Consider the following 27,090-nt stretch of genomic DNA (forward strand, 5'->3'; position numbering starts at 1 on the left):
CTGAATGTTTCAACCAAGCGAGTGGCCAGTTGTTTTGTTACGGTGGCTAGATGTTGTTTCCTTGCTCGAAAAACCTGACGTGGTTCTCTAAAATTCGTAAATCCTTCATATACTGAAAAGAGATACGATGCTTATCTGCAGGGGTCAAGCGCTTGACTGTTTCCCATAGCTGGAATTCAAGACCATATTTTACTTCCAACAGAATTATGTGGAGTCAATCGCTTTGAAAATGTGAATGCAAGGTTGCCTTGTTCATTAAAAGGAGCATGCAAAACTGCACAAAATTCAAAGTTATGACGCACGCTATGGAGTTCGCATTGTTTTGAAAATTATACTTTCATAAATGCAACTTTCCGGGTTCAGGCTTTATTTATAGTCCAGAAAGGCTCGGTCAGAAATTTCGATCAGTGTCAGTCATGCAAACTGAGTTATGCGTTTATTCAGGATGCTCATTTCTTATTTTAGATAACAAAATATTAAACACGGGATGAAACTATTCTGCATTGAATGCAGGTCCTCTGGTATGCAATGCGAAGGTAATTCTATCGCTTATTTATGCTCGTTTTCGATGGAGACCGCCCATATGCGTACAAGGTTTACATATGGTACAAATTCGGTTGGATAAATTATTTCTAATTGAGAAAACTCTTGAGTCAATTCTTGTTTTAAAATAAAGTCAGGATGTTATTCCTTGTTAACCATAAATTCTTGACCGATGAGGCGGTTCTATTTGCTTTATCTTGTTCCGGGTGGAGCACAAAAAGGAAAAGAACCGCTTGGACAAGCGGCGAAGGGCTAGAATCGTCCAAGATGTTCCTAAATGAAAACTAAACATTTCGATGCATTTCAAAGTCTTGTTCGGTTTGAAAAATTATAGCAAATTGAGAAAAATCTTGAGTCAAATGTTGTTTTAAATTCCACCTGCCACCGCCTAAGAACAATAAGGTAACGGTTGTGGAGAGATTATTACGATGCGTGAAAACTCTGCACAAGAGAACCCGACTAAACAAACGAAAAACAGACGATATAAAGGAACCTGACAGCAACGGGTACCCAACAAAAAAGTTTACTTGAAAAACCATTCTCTTCAAAAAGAAGATACCGACATGCTAAGAGAAATCAAGAGAGATTAATCAACCACACTACAAATATAGTTTACCCTCTCTGATGTCCAGGTACCAGCGAAAGCATCACCCTTATATTGAGGAAAGAAAACCTCGAGGTATCGCAACAGTTTACGAGTGAGTTGGCGTTTTGCCTACCAGTTGCCGAGCATCGGTAAACAAAAAAAAAAATAGCCCAATACATTGTTTATAAAATTCCTTACACCAACCGCTATTCATGCTACATAACAGAAAGCAGAAACATTCAAGAATTGCTTCGCCAGCCGAAGAATGACGTCCACACTTTTAAAATAACGTAACTCCGTAGCCGAGAGTTCTGAAGACGCCGACGACTGCACCAACATCCGAAACAGCATCATCCTCGGAACCGAAAGCAATCACCGAAAAAGACTCCTACGCCAAACTTGGCCCACACAAACGACACCAAATAATGCCAAGCGCACAAGGGGAAACCTTCATCCCATGTATGCACAAGGCCTACTATCTTCCCTCTGCCGCTCACAAAGAAAGGACGCCAGCGGCCATCTTTGTGACCAACCCTGGCACGCCCTCATTCCCAACAGAAGTCCCCAGGTCGACTCTGCTTTTCTGCCAAATTTTATTTTTTAACCCCCCTCTCCCCTTCCCCTCTGTAGGATGAGCGCAGACGACTTCGAAATGTCGTAGTTTAATACAAAAAGTGTATTTGGAGATCTTTCTGTTTCCTATAACTGGTTTTTAAGCACACTGTGATAGCTTATTATCCAATTAAGACCATGCATAAATGCGGGATCGAACTCCGGCCTCGGCGGCCGCTTTTCTGTGGAGGCAAAAAACAAGGCGCCCGTGTGCTGTGCGATGTCAGTGCACGTTAAAGAACCCCAGGTGGTCGAAATTTCCGGAGTCCTCCACTACGGCGTCTCTCATAGCCTGCATCGCTTTGGGACGTTAAACCCCAAACCCAGACTAAACCAAACCATACCAAAATACAAAGTTTGGGAGAATGCGCCGGGGGAATGGGACGGATCCGATAGCGTTTCCTTATTAGCGGATGTACAGGGCTCTTCTCTTCATGCGTCATCAGCGTGTTCTAGCGTCAGGGCAGCTACTTCCCCCATGCGTTTCGCCTAGATAAGGACCGCTTTCTTGCGTGCCAAGGATGCGTGTATCAGATCAGGGAAATGCGGCCGCTCATTGTTCGCCGCCGCGCAGGAAAACAGGCTATCCGCTTTCGTTGCACGGCTTGCTTGGCCAGAGCGCTCTGGAGCTGCAAAGGTGAGAGATGGAACGTCGACCGAAAAGAAGCAACGTCCGCCTTTGGAACCGTGGGGAACTTTGTCTCGAGCCGTTCCCGAGCATCTCGAGATTAGAGTACGCATTTCCTGGAATTGGTTCGTGGGGGAATACAATATATTACATATATAATACAATATATAATCACCAGTGCTCGGCAAATGTGGGTGTTTTCTAGAGGCTGCGTTTCTTTCTGGTTTAGTTTAAACGATACAGTTACTCTTTGCGGTTTATCTTTGAGGCCTCGCTGTTGCAGTACTTAGAAAGCGGCTACTGTTTCCAACAGTGTTCTTTTCAGGCCGAACCCTCGCGAAACGGTTCCCTGGACTTGCAGGTCTGGCTCGTGCTTGCCTTGTTTAGTGTTCAGAGGCGTCATTGGTGGAATAACCCATGAACAGCCCACATACCGCACAACGTGGCTGTTTATCCGTGTTAGTTGAGTGACTGACCTACATTTTTCTCTTCGTTTCAACTTAAATGTTATTATATTTTTGAATGCTACCTCTTCTCCCGGCGCAGGCGTCGCAGCTAGGGTCAAGGCTTTCTTTTTCTTAACACGCACAGCTATGCATAGTTATGACTGCTCCTTACCAGGACAGTCTTTTCATGACGTTTGCAATGCAACTAATATTTCAATCGCGGTAGAAGGTAGGCGAAAGTGGTTATGCAATGTTTGGGGCGCTTTATCTTGTTAGTTCTGTTTCTCTTAAATGAGATTTCTGGTCAGTTTCTCACCAAAATTCAGGGCATTTTTTTAATTGGAACATTATAAACTAGAGTAAATTGAGCATGGTGACAAAGGGCTTGAATTACATTAGTGCGGGCAAAAAGCGTTGCAGATTTAGTTTCCAAGGAAGAGCTTTCCTTGCCGTTTTTTACATTCTTATCACCGTGATAGGAAATTAAGAAGAATAAATGGACATGGGCAGGACATATAGTGCGAAGAGAGGATAACCGATGGTCACTTAGGGTAACAAACTGGATTCCAAGGGAAGGAAAGCGTAGCAGGGGGCGCCAGAAAGTTAGGTGGGCGGATGAGGTTAAGAAGTTCGCAGGGGCCAAGTGGATGCAACTAGCACAGAACCGGGTTAAGTGGAGAAATATGGGAGAGGCCTTCGCCCTGCAGTGGGTATAGTCAGGCTGATGATGATGATGATGATGATGATGATGATGGGATACAGAGTTTAAATGGTCCTCGCGAATTATCTCAACTGCCGAAATTCTGCTAGTTCCAGTTCCCACGAAGAAATATTTCCACAATCTGTCCTAACAAACTTCGTTGGTGCATACTCCACCAACTTCGTCAGCTTCATTCGTAGACATTTTGTAGAAGAAAATTGGTTATTTTTTGCCAATTACCTTCTACTGCAATACAAACGAAATACCTACTGTGACAGTTTTGATGGCAACATTGCACAGCATAATTATTCCCTTGAACTAGTTACAGAATTTACATCGTTTGCTTGAATATTCAATATGGGTATACTTAGGTTAATGTACTAGGAACTATACGAAAAACACATTAGCTTAGGTTTAACGTCCGGAAGGAGTGGGCTTCACATTTCCGCCAAATGGCTCTAAACAGTTAGCGACACCTGAGTACCGCAATAATCGTTATCATCTCCGGAGCCCTATGAATTTCCCAGAACCGCGCTTCTCTCCAAGCCCCATGTTTCCAGCGACTCATAAGAGTACACCACACAATGAGGCATATTAGGAAGTACTCACTGAAATTAAAGCAGCCTTGATTTACTAATATCCGAGCTTAGCATAACACCTAAGTGCTCTTATAGTGGCTCTTCGGTTATTTCAATGTTTCGAGCACATTTAACCATGACAACTTCAACATTAACTACTACAATTAGGGTTATTTTATTTGACCAGATTGTTTTGATCAGACTGCCTTGTCTTGCTTCGGTTTCGATATTGACCATCATGATTTGAATACAATTATCGCCCCCATTCACGTCGTATTTTTATTTAAGCAATCTCTATTCTAAACTAAGGCGTTTCAAAATGTTGAAATAATGTATTGTAAATTAACTCGGTGAAACCCCCTTTTCCGGCAGCTTCTGAAAACTCTCAGATTTCCATCGCTCACCTCGATTGTGCTCACTTCATTGTAATGTCAAAAGGAAAAAAAAAACAGGCCCTTATATTTATTTTTCGATACACACATGCACTCGCTCGCATTATTACATACCGCTCTTGAATTCAAGAATGGCTACCCTACTGAAAAAATTGTATGAGGCAATAATACTTACATTATCCCACACAATCTTCCTCAATTCACATAAGAAATCACATACAGGTCGCATATAATTACATAAGGTCTCATAGTTTCTTGTACATTATCATAAATTATGTACGATATTTTATGATAATGATGTGCACCGTATGAGAGTATGTGATTAGATGAGATTTTGTGAGGTTATTGCCCCGTAGAGCTTTTGGTTTTTCAGTAGGGATATATACTTCATTCAGCTCAAAGCTTCATATGCGTGTTCTTTTTTCTTTTTCCTGCTTTTCAGCTTGCTTTGTGAATCCCTCTATCTGGACGTTGAGATACAAACACGGACTTCCAGCTAGCGCGCCCGAGCCACATCACAGCTGCAGAGTCCATTAGAATTTCGAGTGGGGATTAAGTGCCTTCATTTGCTGACGCTTCTTGAGTAGCTGCACACTCATTTACCTTCTCTGTTTTCTTTTGTTGTTTTCTATTTGGTTTCGAGCCGTGCCAAGTTATTTCGTAGCTGTTGCTGCTCAGCTCTTCCACAACGCGTTCCCAAGCGACTCCGCCCACTTTCTCTCAGCGAAATGATCTCATCACTTTAATTAAAGACCAACTCTCCGGCCCTCAAAGCGAGGCGCTCGTTTCGCGAGCATGGATAGGATCCAAAGCAGTAGCGCACAACCAAAAACGTTCCAGCTCATTGCGCTCATGTGTAATGCAGCGTTCCAGAAACAACGCTCACTTTTCCCTAACCATCTTAATCCGATGATCCGTAGAAGCGTGCTGGACAGAGCAACGTTGTTTTTTTTTTAATTGTTTGTTATATGAATATTGTTACCTTACTGCCAAGCACGCGTCTGCAATCACGTTTCTCTTTCATTGAAAGCACCAATGATGAAGAGTGCCATGCGACAGCGCTTTCATCAAGACGCGGGGTAAGGCGTATCGCATGACACAGGCGAACATTGGGAAGCGACATCTGCTGACGTAAAAAATTACGCCGCCGATTAATGCGGATTTACTCGGAATATTTATGAGAGTGTTGAACAGGCACCAGAAAATATACCTGATATAACAAAAAACTGCTAAGGATGATTAAGATACTCCCTAAGGCGAAATTTGAACGCCGATATTTAATCGTTTTTGTGCATATATCGGAGTAAAAAATTTGAGAGATAGTTCAATGTAAGTAAGTGCAGTTAAAAAGCACTTTTTTTCCCCTCATGGGCCGAAAAGAATTTCTTAAAAGAAAAGAAAGAAGAAACACAAGCGAGCGTTTGCAGAGCTGCCGCCAAGACACTGACTTCTCCCACAAGTTGTTAAGCAGGGAGCAGTCAGTGTCCTGGCAGCAGCTACAAACAAATACTTATCCATGCCTGTCTTTATACAGCAAGATACATCCGACCGTATACAGGGACACGTTTCCCTGGTGTGGACAGAAACCGAGAATTTATCAAATCACATGGGCCTGCCAGATAATAGATGCAGTGCCGATAATTGACAACGCCACGCCGGAGCAGTGGGAGGCTGCGCTGTCCAGTTCGGAGTCGAAAGACCAGCTTTGGCTGATTGAACGGGCCAGCAGGGCAGCAAAGGCCGCGGGAATCCTGGACTGAGGACCCAACCACGCGAGCTCTAGATTATTTTTCTTTTTTTTTGCATTATATAATCTTTTATCTCTCTCTCTCTCTCTCTCTCTCTCTCTCTTCGTTTACAGAGAAATTCACTTTGGCTTGTGACTTCCACTCGGTTAGACCGACAACGACAAAAACGTGGACGCGGCTCAGCCACTGAGCGGGCGCGTAAGAGCTGGGCTCTATGACTTTTTCGCCGTATTGTGAGCACACTCCACTTTGGCTCATTGATCATGACTGTCGGTACTGACCACGAGTTCGAAGACTCGAATCACGGTCCCATCGCACCGACCGTATTTAACTGGAGGCAAGATGAAAATAAGCCATGTGCTATGTGATATGCAAGAGAATGCCAGATGGGCGCAATTAACACGTAGGATACCACATTTGTTGCTACTTCCTTCCTTATGGGGTTGGGTGAGGGGGAGCCACAGTTCACTTGTGAATTGTTCGACAGGGGGACTTGTCTTCCTCTCGGCGAAGTCCTCTCGTACAAGTATTAGATGGGAGAGACCTTCCGCCTCAACCCCTTTTCGGTTTATTTTGTGTTGTCGGAAGTTTCATCTTCCTGGCTTTCCACCGACATTTTATTATAATGGAAGAGAGATTGCTCATTTCATATGTAGTATGGTATCGAGGATCTTTGCTCGAGGGTGGAATAACAGCCGCGCAAACTTTGTGGCGTACGGTAAGGTGGTGGGTATTCCACAAGCAAGCGTGTATTATGTGTAGTCCGGCAAGTATGTCTCCCGGAAGAAGACATATCTTGAAATCGTAGGATTTGAGGGGTCCTCCTAAAAAAACTAAGTGGTGCCCCTATTGTCGCGAGGGGTATAAGCAGCGAACTCCTGCAATCCGGTGTCGACCACTACGAAGATGACCCTAATCCACATCAACTGAAAGGGCTTGCGAACTCGAAACAAATCGCGCATTTTAAAGCTGCACTGACATTGTGCATGCAAGGTTATGTCACGAATAGTGCACGTCAAGAACTCTTGCATGGTTGCCTCAGCCTGTCTTGTCAGCCTTGTTTTTAAGGAAAAATAGACAGCTATCAAATAGAGCTTAACTTAGCCATATTAATACCTGCATGGCAGGTTATTCGTGTCCAGAAAGATATACGCGCCAGTACTATTTTGAGAGCCCAAAAACCATTTGTTTAGTTCGGCATTAGCGACGGCGTATGTGTTCACAGAGACGAAAATAGGTTTAAGCTCCAAATTCTTTTCGGAAAAGATAAAAAATGCTCTGCAGATTTAGAGTAGACACATCCAACTAAAATGAGAAGACTCTATGCCTAACTTAGGAGCAGTGTTATCGTTCCAACACAAAGAAACAAAAAAACCGACCTCACATTGAGTTTCTGGATTTCTATACAGAGTTGCTCTGTTATAGAAACAATTCTTCTTAATGACACGAAATTGATACGCACGTTTATTGCCGGGACGTGGAGGGAGGTGGTTTAAAATGAGAAAGTGGGTTCACTAACGCTTGTAATGATACCGGAACAAAGGTACCTGGATGAGTGTTTATCCGAAAATCGGTTTATAGATATGCTCTAGTGATTAGATTATTATTTCTGGTTTTGCTTGTTAAATTACTTAAGATAGAAAAACATGAAGGAAATCTGAGCCTAAAGCATTGCTTCTGAATTTAAAGAAGTCGTTTAGGACATTTTAGCGTTTCTCAATATTAACAAATGAGCCTTTCTTAGTTCCGGTTAGTAGTATTTTCTTGAAGCTATTATCTATCTGCCGAAAAAAAAAAAAAAGCGAAGCGCTGCGATATGAAGTAGGGAAAAAAACATAACTAATGACACACAAAGACAAGGCTGAAAAAAAGCTTTTCGGGACTACGATTTCTTAGACTACCTGTCAACGAAAAAGAGAGACGTATCCAATTTCAATTAATGAATATACCAGCAAGAGTTAAAATCTTTCCAACTAGAGTAAAGGCCGGTACTTTTGATCTGTTTAGTCCACATCGAACACCAAAGTTTTAAAGGACTATGTATGAAGGCCATTTATGTATTGTTGAATTAAGCACATACATGGCTATTTCAACGTTCTCTCTAGCAAATGAATAAAAGGAAAACAGCGCTTCCCGCCAACGCAGTCACCGCGGACATATAGTTTCGGGAACTATAATCCAGATCAGCAATGCATCAAAAAGCAAATCCATATATGTGTCGATGCATGTGCATAATTTCAACGGTCATCACTCGTGTTCTCACCGGAGCTGCAGTCATTTAGCCTTAAGAAAGTGGCTACGAGGAAGATGGCATTGCTGTCTTCGCCGTCTGAACGCGAAGCGGCCAGGTACAATTACTACAAAACGAAGCAGCGTTTGCTTCGAGAACTCTTCATTGCGCGATGATTCCGGAACGCTTTCGACATAGACATCTCGCCGTGAAGGTATTTTTTATTTTTTTTGTACTGAACAACGTCTTTATCGGAAAATGGGTAGTCGTACAGGACAGCCAACCCATTCTCCCAAGAAAGAAGGGGGTAAAACGAAACGTAATTGCACTTCTCTGCGTCGAAGTAATAATCAGCCACTCCCCCGCTATCAGCTGTGCGTGTAGTTTAGTGTCATTAGCAAACCCATATGCGTAGCTGCTGCTTCTATATACGTCATTTGTTCGACAGGAGAAATTCGTCTTCGATAATATGTTTCAGAGGTCGCACTTAAATATTTACGTCCGCGAGTCAGTCCGTTTAGTTATTTCCTAATTCTTTCGGCTTCCCTTGTTACCTGAAAAAAAAAAAAAAAAAAAAAAAGAAAGTGTTGCATCGTGAAGGGGCGCCTTTACGAAACCTCCTTTGGTTTTATTCGTGACCTAAATAAAAGCGTGGCTACGCTCAATTTGGAGTTGTTAAACTCTGGTCACGTGCCTCTTGTGTAATCTCGAATACTGCTACACCTGGCTTGTGTCAGCATTAGTACAATCTAATTTTCCGGCGGCACGTGTGGGAGAAACATTGGTGCGCATGACGTGACTGTATTATTTTAGCTAGTATTTTGTTTTCTTTCTGTAAACAACACCGCCTCTTAACCTTAGCCATGCTTTTACTGACAGAATCTTGGGCAACACAAAGAAAGAACAGCGTACTAATTTATAGGAACGACGAGGGTTTTCTCTGCGACTGTATGGACGCCATTATTCGTTTGTGGCCTGCTCCGCAGACGCTGTGCAAACGAAAGGAAATGATAGACTTTTGCCTTAAGTGTGGCTTTTAGCATTTTCTACGGAATGATAGGTGCGATGAATAAAGCCATGCATGACAAATCTATATTTCTCAAAAGAAACGAAAGGATATCCAAAACGTTATTTTGTACAACAAGCCGTACGTCAGCAGCGTGCTAAAATACAATAAATAAACATGTGCGAGACAAACACATAGCCCGGCTACAGCAACCGAGCCCATCAACAACTCTTGTTAAAACCTACAGCATTTCATCATACATTATTTCTCTGATAAAGATGGAGCAATTGTTGCGGTTTGAACTAGGCTGTATTGTGCTCTTATTTGCGCGGGAACAATTCAAAGAGACATAGCAGAGCGCGCTCTTTAAGCAATCCTTTTCAAACCACGAACGTTTATACTATATCTACTGAACGAAAGAAAAGAAACTAAGGTCGTTGTGGAGTGATAATAGTAGTAATAAATAGTAATGTATAGTGGTCGAAACGAATCCGGAACCGAATACGCTTTTGCTTTCATCTTTGTTTGTGTAATACATTGGAACTTCGGCACCTGCAGGATCCATCCCGCAATCAACAATCAGCCCCCTGTTCTTTGTAACCTCAATTTCAGCCTCCCTTGTATAGAATGCATGCTTGCATTCCATCGTCTTCAAAGGCAGAGAGGAAAGGCCACGTACTGTCTACTGTGATGGGTCGGTTTTCCAGTTCCCTTGATGCCCTTAATCCAGCGATCCCTTGTATACCTCAGTCGTAACCTTCCCACCAACCCACCTCCTCCATCACGCGCCCTCGGAAATCTGGCAGTCGAGAAAGCAGGCCAGAGCCTTTATCGACGGGTCCTCTGAGCCATCAGACACCTGTTCGCCTCCGTAGAGTGAGGAAACTCTTTCCCTTTCTCCTATTCACTCAGGTGTAAAGTAGGCGACTCGAGCGTGCGAATGGGCTGCGCGCTGAAACACCGGGCGCCGTGTTCACGGGGACGCCGCCAGCTAGATAAAAGTCATCGATCGACTTGAGCTGAAACCATGGCAACAGCCACACATAAATGCAACACTTTACGCATCGTGTTGGCTAAAACGTCTACTGTGCATCGCGCCGCCGCATGGTAGCAACGGGAAAAGAGAGGGGCGACTCGGGGAACATGAGAACGGCGATGGATTCCTCGCGTGTACGTGTGCGTGTGTTTAGGAGCAAAGATTGTGCCAGGTTACCCGAAGCGATGGCTCAGTAGTCAGGAATTGGGGGCTACCAAGAACGAGGCCATGGGAGCGTATCGAATCCCATTTTAACGGAAGCGAAAAGGTGCATGATGGCTGTCTTGTATGCAATGTCACTGCGATAAAAATGAAAAGATAAAAAGATAGACAGAGGTATTCACGGGCCGAACAATGCAGTGTCTTTTCCTTTTTTTATCCCGCTCTTCATCCTTCCCTAATCCCTTTGTTTTGTATTCAGTATGTGTAAGACAGTACAGCCTTTCACTCCTAAAGACGTTTTCTTTCATATTGATGTGTGTGGTTCGTTCCCGCCTATATTGAGAGGTATTTGTTTGGTCATAGGGTCATTGGCTCTAAGAGTGAAGAAGTATATCAAAAGAAAAAAGAAATTCCATGAATTAATTGCGGAAGTAAAGAGTTGTGCGAAGTAGAAGAAAAAGACAAGGACGCATAAGCCGAGCAGCATTTCTCTACACGTGGAAAAGGGAGTAAGCGAGGCGAGAAAGGCTTGGTTTGGTTTGGTTATCGGGCTTAACATTTCAAAGCAACTCCGGCTTTGAGGGACGCCGAAGTAGAGGGCTTCGAAAATTCCTGTAAGGGATTCCTTAAAGTGCACTGCCATCGCGCAGCACTCGGGTGCCTTGCTTTTCGCCTCCATCGAAAACGGCCACCGCTGCCGGGATTCGATCCCGCATCCTAGGGTTCAGCAGTCTAGCGCCGTAACCACTGAGCTACCGCGGCGAGGCGAGGCGAGAAATGCGACCGAAAAAGACCATCTGTTTCATGTATGACAATATTTCACTGAGCTACCGCGGCGAGGCGAGGCGAGAAATGCGACCGAAAAAGACCATCTGTTTCATGTATGACAATATTCGATAAGTGCATAGAAAAAATTTTAAGAACTAAAGGTGAACGCAATGTGAACAAAGTCTATATATAGCTAATGCAACTCTGTCGACGAAGTTCCTCAGCCGCTATAACCACGACAACAAGAAGTGTAGTGTTTTCTGTCGAGAATAAATTTGTCTGTCGCATATTAACGCGGCTGTTTTACGAATGCACTCTCGCGACTACATTCCGACTGGAGGCGTATTATTCTAAGAGAATAATACGCCTGAAGAAGGTAGAATATGAAGAAGAAAAACTCTTCTCAGCACCCCGAGTGTAGAATACCACTCAGCAAGAAATCTACAATGGCCGTGATCATCTAGCTTGCAAATCCATCCTAGGTTGGGTTACGGGCTTATGATAACCTTTTCTCATAGAGACCTGTCATCTAGGCACTTTAGAAGTAACCCTAGTAGGTTTGGCTGTTGTTGAAAGCAGCTCTTGCGCAAATAGAATGTTGCATTGCCCCATGTATGCATTGTTAAAGAGAGTCGGGTCTATTCACTCAGCCCAAAAAAAAACAAAAACAAATGCCGATGAAATTGAGTGAAGGCCTCACTTGGTGCAAACTTTCATTAAGACTTCCGTACATTTCTTGAGAAGCGAGCGCATTCATTTGACATATGTCATGATGATTGAGAAGCTTAAGGCGGCCATTCACATAACGCAACAAAGCAGTACAGGATCGCCTGATCTAATAAACGAAACAGAAACATAAGATGTGAAATGACAGGCCTAAATGTCAGTTAAAAAGCAGATCCTAGCAGCTAACGATCGCGACAGGATTTCAAAGCAGCCTCCGCGAGCTTGCTTATTAGTTTCCATTTACTATTTGGACAATATTTGGTTTCGCTTGGTTTGGTAGGGTAGGGTTTTCGGGTTTAACGTCCCAAAGCGACTCTGGCTATGAGAGACGCCGTAGTGGAGGACTCCGAAAGTTTAGACCACCCGGGGTTCTTTAACGTGCACTGAGGTCGCACAGCACACGGGTGCCTAGGTTTTCACCTACATCAGAAAGCGGCCGTCGCTGCCGGGATTCGAACCCGTATCCTTGGGCACAGTAGTCGACCTCCCTAACCACTCCGCCACCGCGGCGGGGGGGGGGGGGGGGGGGGGGAGGGGGTGAATGTTTGATCACTACGTCTCTCAGAGTGGTGGCTGTGATGGAAAAAAAAAATATTAGGGCGAAAGCCTTTCTACGCTCATAGTGAGGATCACGCGTTCGCGAGAATTTGTCGCGAGATTCTGCGAGATGTGTTAGCGAGACGTCGCAATAATTTCTGACGTCAACGTAATTTTTCCTCTCAGATTGTTGGGCCATCACTTTCGCATGTCGAGGAGAGGAGTTCGGAGATGCTGATGTTGCCGACAATGGAGAAAAAAAAAATGAAATTATAACAAGTACTCAACCACACAAGGTAGAGGTAGAAAAGGAGATGACGAAGAAGTAGTGAAAAGAGGTAGATAAAAGGAGAAAAGGTTTCCAGCCTTCATCTCTTAAGCAACCCCAAGTGCCAACCTGTAATTTTTTATATCTTGACAGCTATCGGGGAAAACTGAATGCTCTTCGAAAAATATATGAGGTGTGCGCAATAACCCCGTCGCCACCAACCTATATGGTCGTATGGTTACTAGAGCTGTTAGTTGCGAAACTCATCCTTGCCGATAAGTGTACGTACATAAATACGGCCGAATGGGTTCTGGCATTGCAACATCCAGACCAAGACTCAGATGCAGTGTGCAGACATGGACAGTGATGTATACATTAGGCAAACGCTGAAGAAGACCGATGACTCATGACGTTGATGGACTTTGCCTTACCTGCATTGTGTCTTGAGACTGCTTCTACTAGACATATTCTCTTAGATACGCGGCTGGATTGCCCTAATATGTCATCATCCGACTAGTTTGGAGGCTGTGCGCTCTCTCTGAGAGTAAAGCAGTAGAGGTAATACTATTACGGCCTGCCCTTATCCCTGATGAGCTCCACAGCATACAGGCCCGCTCAAGTGTAGAAGCAAACGTGACATTCTCTAGAGTGCCCATTTCCTGGTCCGTAAGTGCCATATGGCTCTGGGCTAATGAAGAAACATTCTCTGCGGGCAAAAGGTGAACGAAGGCACTTTCCTATTACGGCATGCTACAGTGTCGACGCACAGGGGAATGCCTGCGGCAGCTCTGTTAATCTCGACAACAGCGCCTCATGCGCTATGGCTACAGAAACCTCGCTTACATCTAATTCCCACATAGAATATTCCCCAAAGAGGATTCAGCCATCCGCCACACGTGGAATGTGAATTGAGTGGTTTGCACAGATTACCATCTCGGACAGGTAGGTTCTGCATGAATATGGGTTGATATGAGGGTATGAGCTACGGAATAGCCTCGTCGTGGTGATCTAGGGATTAGGGCGCTCGACTGTTCTGCCCAAAACACTGGTTTAGTTTCGGCCGTGGCGGCGCGTTTCGGTGGAGGTGAATTGCAAAGCGTCTATGTGCTCTGCGACGTCAGCGTACGTTAAATAATTCCGGGTTGCTGAAATTATCGCAGCCCTTCACTATGGTTTCTTCACCCATAACTCCGTTGCTCTGCGAAGTCAAGGCCCATACGCCTACAGTATGGTTTACAATGCCTTGATATACGATACCATACCGTACCGTACCGTACCGTACCGTACCGTACCATGCATATTATACCAACCGCCCTATACTAAGCGATGCCAAACCATACCATACAGTGCGATACAACATCATACCATACGACACTATGCCATATTATGCTATAACACATCACATCATTGTATACTATACTCCGTTTCATACATCAAGTGCAAAACTACCAAAGCTACAGCTCTTGTTTGCGCTTTCCGCATCAGCGATAAAAAATAGTGCCTGCTCTTGACAAGAGAAAATAATAGTTGCTTTGTCTGCAAGCTTAATACATTTTACATTTGCCATCAACTTCATAAAAAGCACCTTTTTTAGGGAGAAAAGGTCGGATTCGGCTAATTTATATGTTTTTTTAATGTCGTTTTTGTTCGCGCCGCGTTTTGCTGCCCCGCAACCTTGCCAGCTATGCCACCAGATGGCGCTGGCTGTGCCCTCCGCGCTGCGCATCTCTTTTTGAGAAAATGGTTCTTTGGTGCGCATTTTTTCTATAAGATCCGCTCTGTGAAGATGTCTAAGCGTGCGAAGCATGTTATTGCAAACGTGTATGCTCGGAATAGAGCCCGTTTCGGCAGGAACCACTCGCCTACAGAACGAGCGCGTAGTGATACGCCTCCTGTTTTTTTTTTTTTCTTGCGGACTACTTGCGTAGCTTTCGCTGCGTTGCACCTGATGTATGAAACGGAGTATAGGGGTGTAGCAGGTATCAGAACACCCCTCAAAATTTTCTAAGCGCTGTCTCCCCTCCTCCCATTCCTCTTTCTTTCGGCCTTATGGTCGCCCGTTTTTTCCGTCCTGATGCGTATAACCCCCCCCCCCCCCCCCCCCCCCCTCGAAAAAAGGCGGAGCGGAAAGTTAGATGGGTTAATAAGATTTTGTAGTTAGATGAAATTGGGTTGATGCAAATAGCATAGATCGTGCCAGAATAGTTAGAACGAGGAGTCAGAGGCACGTGCCCTTGGCTGAGTGTCGCCGGCTAATGCATATAATAAACTTTTCCGTTGCCTGTTGCCCCATAGTATATAGCTAGGGACAAAGGGTTGGTTTTCGTGTTTACCTACAAAATAATAGTACAAACTTTGAAAGCGAGCCGCATTTTGCAAACCAAGCCAAAGTTTCGACAAGGGAGCTTGTCTTCGTCTGGAGAAAGACTGGTCCCCTTGTTGAAACGTTGGCTTGGCTTGCAAAATCAGCACTCCTCTTCTTAAGCCTTGTTCAGTCCTTTACATTCTGTAGCCATTATCTTGCGCCTATTCTACTTTGTGTAACTATATAAGAGGTAAATGCAAATACAACACCGCGGCGACAAAATCCCCTTCTAGTAGAGGGTGTGCTGCCTGCAGCGGGCACTAGGGTAAACTTTCACCGCATGCTTAGCTATTTATTTCTGGCTACGGCACTGTACTATACCCTTACACTACCAAACCAAACCACAGCATATACCATACCATACCATACCATACCATACCATACCATACCATACCATACCATACCATACCATACCGTACCGTACCATACCCCATGCCATACCATACCATACCATACCATACCATACCATACCATACCATACCATACCATACCATACCATACCATACCATACCATACCATACTGTACAGTACCGTACCGTACCATACCATGCCATACCATACCATACCATACATACCGTACCATACCATACCATACCATACCACACCATACCCCATACCATACCGCACCATACCATACCATACCATACCATACCATACCATACCATACCATACCATACCATACCATACCATACCATACCATACCATGCCATACCACACCATACCATACCATACCATGCCATACCATACCGTACCATACCCCATACCATACCATACCATACCCTATACCATACCATACAAATACCATACCCCATACCATACCCTACCATACCATACCATACCATACCATACCATACCATACCGTACCGTACCGTACCGTACCGTACCATACCATACCATACCATACCATACCATACCATACCACACCATACCATACCATACCATGCCATACCATACCGTACCATACCCCATACCATACCATACCATACCATACCCTATACCATACCATACAAATACCATACCCCATACCATACCATACCATACCATACCATACCATACCATACCATACCATACCATACCATACCATACCATACCATACCGTACCATGCCATACCATACCATACCGTACCGTACCGTACCGTACCGAACCGTACCGTACCATATCATACCATACCATACCATACCATACCATACCATGCCATACCATACCATACCATGAATTACACTGAAATTTCTGCTCGGCCCTTTATCGTTTCGTGATCACGAAGAAACGGCTGGCTGTTTTTTGCACTGTCACTAAATAAATAACATGTTGCTTTGTTTTTTCTGCTTGACTGTCGTGTTAGCAATGAGTACTTAATCTTTTGCTGCACTTAACAGCGTTCGTTGGTACAGATTTTTCCTGATTTACCTTGCACTATTATATAAATGTATATCTGTATTGCACCCGCCTTACGCAATGCTCCCTGTAGTCCTCTAAGATAAATAAATAAATAAATAAATAAATAAATAAATAAATAACACAATTAATTTGTTTTATCTACAATAAACATTTTTTAAAGGCCGTTCGCCATTTCGGTCCGCTCAGTAGCACACACGTTTGTTATAAAACAATTTAGATAATATTATAGTGAAGGTAAGAGGAGCAAAACATTTTTCAGTGAAAACAACAAAATATGCAACAAAACGTGCAAAAGGCAAAAACTATTTGCAACTTCCTTCTACGCGTAGGCCCCGTGCAGTGGTTTCTCTCTCCTCGGATAGCGTATAATTGCCGCGCAGGGCAGTCATACTTCACTGGACATTGCGCACTTCGTTTGGAACTCATAGCTGTTTAGTGTTCCAAAGATAAGTTGAAATGTATAACCTGCAATTCTGCAATGACACCCGCCTTTTAATATATGTGGTTTTTGGCCGCCTTCTGTGTATTGTCAACATCTGTAACGGCTTCATAGTAGAACTTGGCTTTGATCGTGCTATTTTTTTTTTTTTAGTGCGCCTTGTGTTTTTTTTTTTTTTCACCATGATTATTCCGACCTCTCAAGATTGCCTGGAATAAAAATATTTGCTGTTCCTCCTTATTTTTATTCTCTTTCGCGCTGAAATAATAAGGCAGCATATGGCAGTGACTATCTGATCACCTGCCGCTTCGTACAACTGATGCAACGAACTTTAAAAGATAGCAAATTGAACTTGCGGCGCTGACTTCTCACTAAGCCTAAATCGACGCAGCTGAATCATTAGTATCGATTATATCAGTGCAGATGTTCCAGCGTAAGCTGTGCCCAGTCATCACTCACTGCTTTCCGTGCTTGCGAAGACATTGCGATGCATGTTCCACAGCTACAAAACCGCAATCGCCTCTGAAAAATCGAACGAGTTGAGTGGGAACATGAGGGACACTCAAGCAAATCAGCGCTGATCACGGTTGTTTTGACTTCAGGATAAGCGCTTTTTGGTGCGCGATTGCTTTTGGCAGCTCTTTAGCACATTTCAGGAAGCAAATATCTTTTCTAGTTTTTGTTTTTATCATATTTCCGCCTTACTTTGTTCAGTGGAACTTCTACCACACCCACAAGAAAAAATTATACTTGGCTCATTATTTCCGTAAAGACTCATACCGTCTTGATCAAGTCGAAAGATTTGTACGATAACAGTGAGCATCGTAAAGCTGCGTAGATTATTCTGGACTCAGTGCCGTGCAGTACAATTCACAGATCCCTATGATTCCCTGATTGTCTCGGAAGCGCATGCTTTAGAACCAGCAATAAAATATCCGTACAGTGCACCCATATTTTCTCAGAGGAGGGGTGGCACTCAGTTATCAAATATAAAATAAATAATTATTGGTTTTATTCTGCTTTTGACTAGACAAGTTGCTTTCTTCCCTCATTAGAAGCTAGTTGTATAAGCCGTTTACCAGGAATAGCCATAAAATTTCTCCTTACTACAGATGGCACTCACCGTCCAAAGCAGCTTAGTATTTTTTTCTACAAATATTAACCGCAACAGGCAGCTTCATTATCATCCAAAGCTTTTATGAAATATGCATTTCAGCTGAATGGGATTCCATTCTTTGTTTTTAATGATTAGAGCCAGACATATGAACTCGGGATTTCGTAGAGACTCTTAAGGTATTCATTGCTCGGAACGTTCTCTGTGCTTCACTCCGGCGGCATTGCGATAACAGCGTACACCAGTGGCACGCGGCGAATATGTCAACACATCTATGTGAAGCCTAGGAAAAAAAAAAAAATTGGGGACAGTCTATTGCAATTACATGTTTACAAACTCACAGTGGAAATGTCCGAAATCCTCTCGGCCTGCTTCTTCCTCTCCATCACTGGTGATGGCCGCACACTTTGAGCCTATGAAGCCGCCCATTCCCCATCCTTTTAACGATATACTTCCGAGCTCTCTATTTCCGCTTCCGTTAATTTCACGCTGCTGATAGACACACGCAACGCATTTACTCTAAATTCCAACCTGATTCACTGAGCTGTCCGCATACGTCTACACACAACAAAGTGCAAGCAGGACGCCTGTGCACATGTGTCTGCACACCAAAAAAAAGCATTTTTAGCATCTGAAAGTAGCATTATTGATAATATTGAGGATCAAAGTACACCACAAATTCGTTCCTGGATTTTCAAGGGCGTTAAATTTGAATGCGAACAACATTTTGTTCTCCTTAATTCGTCATGGTGCTTTTTTGTACACGGAATACTCACAGGCTTACTTATCAGAAATTTTAAAATCATGCTATCAATATGTTCGAATAATTTAGAATTTAGAACAAAAAGGTCACCTTCCAAGGTTTACTAAAAGTTCATGTTAAGACATAAATGATTACTAGCTTGCATTGCAGATGTATTCCAAATATCTGATTTGCGAACTGCCAACGTGCACTGACGACATGGAACCTTTTGGACCAACTCTTGGCTGCCTACCTTCTAAAGAAAGTAGGACTAATGTTTAGACAACTACATTACATATGCGGTTGCAGGCGGGCAATGTTATCCTAAATCTGAAAAAAAAAAAACAACTACATGTATGATTTTTAGACTCACAAAATCCGTTTTGATCTATACGGCTAATATTCAGTATCGATAGATTACGTAAGCATAAATTCCTGGGCGTATGGCTTTCAGAAAGCCTTTATTCGAAGTGGACCAAACTAAACACATATCTAGCCTATGCAAAACAGTTGGTTGCGTTTGTATAATTACCCATTTTATGCAAAAATGAGTGAAGTTATATATATACTACGCCTCTCTATTATTTAATGGGTTATTTTGTCTGGGGTAATAAATTCAAAATTAACGACAAGAAATTGATATTTGTACAAAAAGTGGCGTTATATTGAACTTTATTCTAGTTATCAAGAATATTTGGATACTCCTCTATTTCACAAACAGATTATGCACAAAGGTGATGTTTCTTATAGTTTTACTATATTTTATCCGTTTACTTCTATAAAAGCCGACTGCAGAGTACCACTCCAAAAAATTATCTGTTGCAGCCTCGCCTTCGAACACGAAGGTAACTCTATTAGGAGAGTAATTACTCATTGAAATCCACCCAAGCGCAGCCAAACGGCTACAAAAAAAAAAAAACTATGCAGATTACTCGTCCCGAAACACTGTACCAGCTACGAGAAGCAGGAAAATAGCTTCCAAACGCAAAGTCCCGTAAACACTCCACCATACAAAATTAGAGCCAATGTTTCTGTGAAAATATTTTAAGTACCGAATGCTGTTTGATGCGAAATGACAAGTGGAGACTTAAAATTGGGAGCTCGCGTGTTACGGAACGTTTATATTAAAACTGTCGCATGTTGACCACCTTTCACTTGCGTGGCCTATATTATACCCGCCACTGTGTCATGTTTTTTTTTTCTTATTTCGTTTTCTACACACGTAAAATGTGCTTTTACGCTGTGTTTTTTTGCTGTGTTGCGATGGCGTTTCATGAAACCTGCGAGCCCTTTTCTGTGAAACATGCTCACTTTTTTGTTGCACTGCACTGAATATTATAATGAAAGCTGAGGCCTCGGTAGGAGTTGTAGGCGTTTTGGTTCAGCTTCTTATTTTCAGTTGATTGTATTCTGTGCAGTTGACATTAACCTATATTCTAACGTCGAACCATATTCATTTGATGTAATTAGCGATGACTGAAACGAGACAATTAACCAGGACGATGACAATTGACATCAGGAATAATGAAAATTGAAACTGGGTAAAGGATTTGTAGCTGCAAGGAAATTGCTTATTTTTGAATGGAGAACATGCTTGTTTTGCCAACGAAAGAATTGTTTTTTTAGTGTTGCAAATCTCCCCTGGGTCTGGACAGCATTATTTGTCGATAATAGTGGCATACTTGAAAATATGATACTCCCTCTTTAGTCCTTTATAATGTTATTGTTGTTTAGAAAATAAAAGGTTTACCAAGCACCCACCCCAGCCCTCAGTCTAGCTATCCGTCCCACCTACACTGTTCAAGAGCATCGCTGGTCATCCCACCTGCTTTCATCTTTCACAAAAATGCTCTTGCTTGTGCAAAATTTTCCTTAGAGTAAGCCGTCAAAGCAATCTTAAAGAGAAAATAAATTTCTGCGGCCATTTCTCGCATTGTTTTATGGTTGCCTTCTTCATGTTGCACGTTTCTTTTTTTAGAGTGTCCGTTGCATAGCTGTGAATCAGACCACTGAATTGTCGCAAGTGCCACTCACGTCTGCGCATTTTAATGGCAAAATATTTGGGATATCAGTTTTTAACAATCCCGGCTTTAACTCAGGTACAAAAGAACGATAGTTTGCCCGCAAAGACTTCAAACATTTTCGTTCTCGCGTACCTATATATAGCCCTACTGCCGCTAAAGGATATCTGCTACACAGACGTTGTCCTAGATGATGATGGAAACAAATTTAAGTATAATATTTTATAAGATCACAGCCGATTACATTTGAAGTATTATGGATGAGAAGAGCTTTGTGTTTTGTAGATAATATTGCATGAGGCCCTGAGAGTCACAGTGCAAGAAATTGCTGGTAGTTCACAATATTTTGCCTTCTCCTTTAGGTGGCCTTTCTGACACTTCAGGAGAATACGGAATCAGGATAGTAACGTGTTATAAATTCTTCTGGCACAATGACGCAGAGCACTAATAAAGTTCAAGATATCTAAATCGTTCACCATGCATCCAGCGCTATCTCACGCACTATCGCGTATAATCAGAGACCAAAGTGTGCACCATTTTCGGAGCTGCTAGCCCGAAGCCCGGACCCAACGCCCGCAGCAAGCCAACCAGTGCACCCAACTTTTTCCGAATGACCGTAAGTCGGATTACAGCAGGGGCGCTGGGCTCCTGCTTTGTGTCCGACCCGCTCTATCTGGACCCTTACACAGATTGGATCCGGCGAGTTTGCGAAGTGCGCGAAGTCGTGTCGAATTGGTCCTGGACGCTCTTTCGACGAGCCTGTGCATATGTAGCGCTTTGCTTCGGAGATTCTTTTTTTATATACCTGATTAGTCGTCTCGCGTTCCGGGTCGCTTGCCTTCTTCATTACCAAGCCGGCTGTGCAGCCAGGAAAGGAAATTGTTCGAGGAAGAGGGTCACGACGAAAGGTGCATCTGGTTATTGGTTTGACAACACGTGCAGAGGGATTAGTTCATGCCTTTTTTGCGGGGCCTCGGTTTCCCGAGATTTGGCGAGCCTGATAGTCTTCAGCCCGCAAGGCTGTCCGATTGAAGCAGTCTGGATTGCCCGTTGCAGTCGCTAACACTTCCATTTAGTCTTATTTTGTGCTATACCGTAGAGTTTCGAGTTCTGTTTTTCAGTTCTCGAGTTCTGTTTTTCAGTTCCAAGTTCCTTGCGTTAAAACAAAAAGTGAGAAAGATATAAAAAAGAAGAGCGTATCTTTGCTTATGAGTTTTTTCCCACTGCCTTCGATTAGATAATAAAGGCTTTTTTTTATAAATAATTTTTTTCGTTCTCCTTTACTCTACGTTGACGAAATCACTCCGAATACGCTGGGAGGTATTCTTTCTTCTTTTGCTGCAACAACTCATGAATTTTTCTGTATACTTCAATTTTCTGCGATGACTTAGAAATTCCGCACAATACTGTAAACCAACTAACATTTAGAATAATCTCTCATGTGCCAAGTGATATAAAATAGCGTTCTTTCGCGTGTAGTGTTTGCGATGGCGGCATACAAATGCAAGGAAAGTTTTGACTATTGGTGAAGACGAGAAAAATAGCGCACCCCCTTCAAAATTGAATTTCTACCTAGAGGTTTTAGTTCTTGGCATTGGGCACGCTTCGCAAGTTATCAAAACTAAGGCAGCTGCAACTTCGCATCTCTATAAGTGAATCCTGATGTGTAAATACATGCCAAAATTCTGAAATGCAAATGTGTTTATATAATTAAACTTGTTACGCCAGATAACATATTTCTTACACAATTAATAAGGTCATGGAGATAGATAACTACACTCTTCAATGGAGAGTGTACGAATCATTGATTTTCTCCAGGCGTCACCGCCAAACCGCCTCACTGATGACAAACATATAAACCTCTTCCTTCATTCATTGATTGATTTATTCTTCCCAGTTTACAGGTGTACAGAGGCATTCATAGCACTACAGTAAGGAAAAATTAGAGGCTAATGCAAAATAAAAAGGGAAAAGAGTGTTCAAGATGTATAAATAAGTAACATACGAACCTCTTGATTCATTCATTTATTGATTTATTCTTCCCAGTTTACAGGTCTACAGAGGCATTCATAGACCTACAGTAAGGAGAAATTAGAGGCTAATGCAAAATAAAAAGTGAAAAGAGTGTTCAAGATGTATAAATAATGCGAGAATAATGAAAACTAAATATATGACTGTCTTTATCCTAAAATCTCGAAACAAACTTTAGAATCGAGGTAAAAAAAGAGGCAATACATAAGACTGATGGATGCCACACCAGAACATTGTTTTAGAGAGAGAAATTTGAGAAACTGCGAAAATAACTATTTTCTCATGGTTTCAAGAGAATGACGGTGTTAATTCAGTGCACATACAGCCTGCTTTAAAATGAAAATGCTTAAGAAAACATAACATGCAATGGAACACCATCCAACAGCGTAGCAGCCCCGTTCGGAAACCCTACAACTCACCAATCTTCTATGCACAAGATTTATCAACGCACTCTTCAGGGTATGTTTAAGCCTTCCGCCTACGTTTAGGCGCATCAAAGTATCAGGTCTAGGGATCACGTGACGTGGCACATTATGCAGGACATTACGCCAATGCGGCCATGCCAAGGACGATAACACGAGTGATCTCTTCATCAATTTTTCGTGGGCCGCCATTTCGGTAGACAGGAGACGAAGCTAATGCTCCACTAAGAGCTCATTCCTTCGTCGGCTCTCCGTAAGATCACCCCCCCCCCCCCCCCTCCCATTTTCCAGCGGTCAGAGCGGCGGACTGAATTAGCCGGATGGAACGGCTTCGCCTCGACTTTCGGCTAAGAAATATATGAACGCGTTTCCTGATCGCTTTATCAGTGAAGGCTCAGGTCGTCCTTCTGAACGGTGAATCCGTGTATGCGTCACTTCAGAAAGATGAAGTATGTATAAACACTCCATAACAGTGGTATCTCACAACAACGGGCAGTCGGGTGAGAAAAGCAGTACTTTCATCATGTTAAACCGGAAATAAGTAGATGGGTTTTGTCTTTGTGTGTATTGTCCTAAAGCCTTGCCCAAGAAATAAATGTAATGAAGTTTACGTTACTCAGAATTTCTGGCCCGCGTCTCTTTTATGGCCCGACCCTTCTTGGTCAATATTAGCTTCTGGGCGCAGATTAAAGTAGTTTTCGGCTAAGAAAAAATCTGAGAAGGTGGCGAAATTGCACAAAAGCTCAAATTCGACTATTCCTGCCGTAATGAGAGCACAGAAACACTTAAAAAATAAAAGCGACGTCCCCACGGAGATCTCGTTTGATATTTCTTATCTCTGTTCCATCATAGTTTCGGTGAATATGCGTATTTTTATTACGAACAGCCCAAATTTTGCAGTTTACTTAATTGCGCGAGCTGTACAATGTGTATGAAGAAGAAACATACCACCATGCAGTTCCTGAAGTGAGAAAGGTTGGTGCACTAAATGAGGCAATAAATTAATCGGAGCACTGCTCATGAATTAAAAAGAAAAGACAGCGGAAATGTTGAAGAGAAAATAATATAACGCTTACCAAGATAAAACAGTCAAGTATATTTAAATGTTCAGCCTCTCCGCATCAAACGCCAGGAAGTAGCGATCAAGCAAAACAATCGCTCCTGTACAAACATGAAGCAACATCACTGCCTGCAGAGTTCACCCAACGGAATCTTCTCAGAATGGGGAAGCGTTAGATAAAACAATCCTGTGTTGAATAAAGGCCGTATGGCAGAGCAAATGAGCCTCGACCGACCAGGGCGATTGGCTGCTAGAACACCGCAGTACAGTAAACGAACAGCTGTCCCCTACGCAGCATCACGGGAGCGTGTACATCAACCAGACTGCTGAGCAATTACCGAGATCCCCCATGATGAACGGGTCCGCCAAGGCGTATCCGGCGCGCGATGACCAATGTTGCGGCCTCGAGGGAGCCTTCTTTCTGTGGCGTAGATGCATCGCTTGACCTCATTGATGGCCCAGAGGCCCCCGAGTAACGTTGCTCTCGGACTTTTTGGTTGTCTCCTTACCTACGCACTTGGGCTTAGAGCAGAGAAAGGAGAGACTCTGGACCTTGAGGCGCGACATAACTCACAGGGTTGAGAAACGCGCTAACGAATGCATCGCCTGCGTGGTTGTTTGCTTCCCTCGGTTCGAGCCGCTTCTTAGCCCGTTCATCGTATATAGTGTTGGATGCCGCTTGGTTTATTGTAGGATCGCTTGGCCGATGTGTCCTCGGGATATGGTCGTTACTACAGCCGACGGCTGGACTCTCGGGGACTCATGAGAAACAACGCTACTGAATGAAAAATAATTTTCGAAGCTGTTTTACGTGATATACGTCTTGTCGTTAATGTGTTTGTTTGGTCGCTCGGTCTCGTTCAAAAACATTATGCGCTCGTTAAAAGAATACTTCGGTACACTTTTACTAAGAACGTCTGGCGGCTGGACTCTCGCGGACTCATGAGAAACAATGCTACTGAATGAAAAATAATTTTCAAAGCTGTTTTACGTGATATACGTCTAGTCGTTAATTGTTTATTTGGTCGCTCGGTCTCGTTCGAAAACATTATGCGCTCGTTAAAAGAATACTTCGGTACACTTTTACTGAGAACATCTGGCGGCTGGCGGCTGGACTCTCGGGGACTCATGAGAAACAACGCTACTGAATGAAAAATAATTTTCAAAGCTGTTTACGTGATATACGTCTAGTTGTTAATGTGATTGTTTGGTCGCTCGTTCTCGTTCGAAAACATTATGCGCTCGTTAAAAGAATACTTCGGTAAACTTTTACTAAGAACGTCTGGCAGCTAGCGGCTGGACTCTCGGGGACTCATGAGAAACAACGCTACTGGATGAAAAATAATTTTCAAAGCTGTTTTACGTGATATACGTCTAGTCGTTAATGTGTTAGTTTGGTCGCTCGGTCTCGTTTGAAAACATTGTGCGCTCGTTAAAGAATGCTTAGGTACACTTTTACTAAGAAGGTCGCCGCGGTGATGCACTGGTTAGCGCGCTCGAGTATTGTGCCGAAGGATGCGGGATCGAATCCCGGCCACGGCGTCCGCTTTTCTATGGAGAAGGAAAGGAAGGCGCCCATGTACTGTGCGATGTCAGTGCAGGTTGAAGAACTCCGGGTGGTGAAAATTTGCGGAGTACTTCACTACGGCGTCTCTCGTTGACTAAGTCGCTTTGGGACGTTAAACCCCATAAACCAAACCAAACCAAACTTTGATCAAGAATAGGGCTCACATTTACGCGTACTAGGCAACTTCCGGTAGTGCTATACGGGAAACACTTGCCTATAAACCAATACGAAGGGAGATAAGCTCGGTATGGATATCATTTATTGGCCCAAGTTGCAGGATATTTGTTTAAATTAGACAACTGTTATGCCCTCCTGTTGAACAGCGGGGTCGTTAAGTTAGCTGTAGCTGTACTGTTCTGGACCCCGTAAAATCAAAATATAATCTTAACGACGAAGTATTTTGGAGAATAAAAAAAAAAAGAGCAGGCAGTTTCTTGCTCGTGTGCCATAACTGCCACATGATGTATACCCCAAACTCGTTGCAAACGAAGCTCCAGATTAAAGTTAGTTGAACGGATGATACTGGCCACACAGTTCTTGGCGGAGCAGCTGGAAAATACACCTTCGGTAATGAGAAGCGACGACACATTCGGAACCTGGTCTTACATTATGTCATTTCGCTCATTTTTTTGTGAAGCCTCGTTGCCACGATAAGTCAGTCATGTGAAAAGGAAGACTATTGCTATACACGAAGCTGAAGCCTCCGCACCCGCAGGCAGGTCTCGAAGCAAGCGTCATTAAATGGTGAATTTATTTCTTCTTAAGACGTCGCTTTGTTTGGTGCGTATGTGTTATCTCCTTACTGCAAATGACACCATTTCGCCCACACGACTTCGGAAGTGCTTGAAGGGAAATGCGTTAGAAGCATTACGCTTTTTTCAGCCCGATATAATAATAAGTGAGTACGCCCTTGGGTGTTCACTTATATCCTCCTTTAAGAACCACCCGGGCAGTTAGGTGAAAA

This window comes from Amblyomma maculatum, chromosome 11 (assembly GCF_055883805.1).
Source record: "Amblyomma maculatum isolate TAMU_Amacu chromosome 11, ASM5588380v1, whole genome shotgun sequence".
NCBI lineage: Eukaryota > Metazoa > Arthropoda > Arachnida > Ixodida > Ixodidae > Amblyomma > Amblyomma maculatum.